The sequence below is a fragment of the Siniperca chuatsi genome, linkage group LG5 (genome assembly GCF_020085105.1).
Source record: "Siniperca chuatsi isolate FFG_IHB_CAS linkage group LG5, ASM2008510v1, whole genome shotgun sequence".
NCBI classification, from domain to species: domain Eukaryota; kingdom Metazoa; phylum Chordata; class Actinopteri; order Centrarchiformes; family Sinipercidae; genus Siniperca; species Siniperca chuatsi.
This window is the reverse complement of record NC_058046.1, coordinates 737,501-740,000: the sequence shown is the minus strand read 5'-3', so window position 1 is coordinate 740,000 and position 2,500 is coordinate 737,501. Positions and strand designations below refer to the sequence as shown.

The following is a 2,500-nucleotide window of genomic DNA, read 5'->3' as shown; positions in this document are numbered from 1 at the left end:
GCAGTCCAGGTGTTAGCAGGCTACCGCTAACTGGCTAGCCACCCTGACAGTTTACAATCACTGTCTGATCTTTCTCTTTACTACATCAGGACCTTCAGTCGCCTTTAATAAAAAAATTATAAACTATATTCATATAACAGAATATGTTACAGAGTACAAGAAAATAAATGAATAAAAGGCAAAACTCCACATGCACAGCTCACAACCGGAGACTAAAAACCAAAACCGAGTGTCACGGTGAAATTAATTTGTAGTTCTAGAAGCTCGGTGATGTAGTGACTACTTGGCAAACTACTGCTGTAACTGCTAACGTGCGTGCTATCTGGAAACATGCAAGTGCTAGCCAGCCACAATAGCCCAGTTAGATATTATGGCAGTTAGCAAGATAGCTAGCTCAATGGTTAACTGGTGAATAAACTGACAGTTTATTCGAGTGATTCACGAGGTTCGATAGCAGTTTATACTCCAGCAAAGCAGTGACGTATCAAATGATTCAACACAACTAAGGTTCCTTCCTCCACTTTGAACATGGTGAGCTTCAAGAATAAAAATTTGCCTTTCAGCTAACTCATTTTTAGCTAAGAGTTTCTTAAACTGTTTTAGCTCAATTAAAAAATATATGAATACATGTCTGATGAATTAACATCTTTTTATTATTTTTTCTCACAATCTGTAGCTCTGCTGTGCTGTGAAGGAAATGAGTTCTCAACTGCGACTGAAGGTCCTGAGTTTATATTATGAGTTTTATAGTTGGGTTCATGTCTGGAGGGACAACAACTTATTATAGCCAAAAATAAGGAATCATGGAAATTCAGTTTTTTAGTGTTGATGAATTTACAATGAAGCTAATAGCAGCTCTGCTAATCATGCAGTGTGAGCTGTAACTTCAAACTGCCTTACTGTCGCCCAAAAAATGTTGCTCATTTTTCAAATACAGCAGCATCAAAACACTAAATGAGATCTGACTTTTGCAAGAAACCTTCCTCAGGAATTTAATCGATTGAAAAATAACCCTGCTGTTGTGATGATTCCCAGTAAATGTGTTTGTTTACTAGGGGCAGCAGAACAAGCTGTACAACAACATATCTGACATTATCATCTTATAAAGTAGGTGATACTAACATGTTCTACTTCCACATCCAGCAGACACAGAGCAACATAATCACCCCATTAAAAGTGTCAATAATTGGTTGTGGGGTTCCTCAGGGTTCTATGCTTGGTCCTTTATATTTTCAGTTTACATGCGAACATGCACATTTATTTGTCCATCAACCATCAGGCCTCTCCTGTCCAGACTGTCAGCAATTTTTTGACCAATTTCTGGAGCTTAAACAACACATTCAGATCCCACAAATCTCCACCCTTATATTTACTTTGTGACATTTTGAACTGTTTTTCAAATGATTGGTCAAAACACCAAGTTTGTTGTGATTATATAAAAGCCTTAATGGCGGAAAAATAAGCCAGTAAAATATTTTTTCTTCTATAATCTTCTGACATGGCATTTCAACAGACTGATGTATTTCCAAACCAATCAGGAAGCTCACCTACTCAATCAGGGACTAAACTACCAACCTGCCCCCTGTAAACCACAATCAGTCTGTGGTGACACATCAGGGCGACAGCTGCAGTAATCAGCCTTAATATTGTTATGATTGAATTATTAGCGTGCATGTAAACTGACCTAAATGTTCCTTTTTCCGGTTTTGGGGAAAAAAATCTCCTCAGGTTCACAGCTCAGGATCCCAGAGTCAGATGAGAAAACAGAAAAGAGTTTCATTTCTGTATGATGAGTTCGGGACGTGTTCAGCCTCGTTTTTCATTAGTACAACATTTTGTGAAATACTATTCAACTGCTGCTCCCAGTCTTCATGCTAAGCTAGGCTAACCACATTCAACTGCTGCTCCCAGTCTTCATGCTAAGCTAGGCTAACCACGTCCTGACTGCAGCTCTGTACTTAAAGTAACACAGAAGTATGAGATTGATATCTATCTGAACACTTCTCTTTCAGAAAGAAAGACATTTAAGAGTATTTCCAAAAATGTCAAACTGCACCTTTAAGCCAAAAGCTGACGAGGATCAGTTGCAGTTCACAGTGATGACAGACAGACCAAAGACTTCCTTTTGTCCTCTGTAGGACTGAATCCAGCTGATTAAACCTGAATGAATCAGTCTCTAATGATCTCCGGGTGATTTGTTTTTCTGTCCCACTGTTGGGCAGCAACTCAACGTGGCAGCTTGTCTTCAGCAGTGTTGCTCTGTTTGCTTCAGAGATCTGCTGTCAGGAAACATCTAAATCAGTGCTTGTTGCCTCGTGTATCACAAACCTGAAGAGACAATTGTTAAACTGTGAACACTAGAAATAAAGACTTCTAAAACCTCTGGAGGTCTGTCTGATGTTTGTGTCCTGATTAGTGCTGGATATTGAACTTCAATCCTTCTCTGGGTTTGACCAAAATGTGTGTCTGTAGAAGAGGGTTCACCTGGTTCACCTAGTTT

At 39.1% G+C, this 2,500-nt stretch overlaps 1 protein-coding gene across 1 annotated transcript in view; it reads left to right on the top strand.

The window, feature by feature from the left end:
* Nucleotides 1-2,383, top strand: part of tsc1a (TSC complex subunit 1a) — a 30,349-nt gene extending 27,966 nt beyond the window's left edge. Inside the window, exon 21 of the mRNA XM_044196131.1 lies at nt 1-2,383. This exon is cut by the window's left edge and continues 574 nt beyond it. The gene's annotated coding sequence lies outside the window, so the exon portion shown is untranslated.
* The last annotated feature ends 117 nt before the right edge of the window (nt 2,384-2,500 follow it).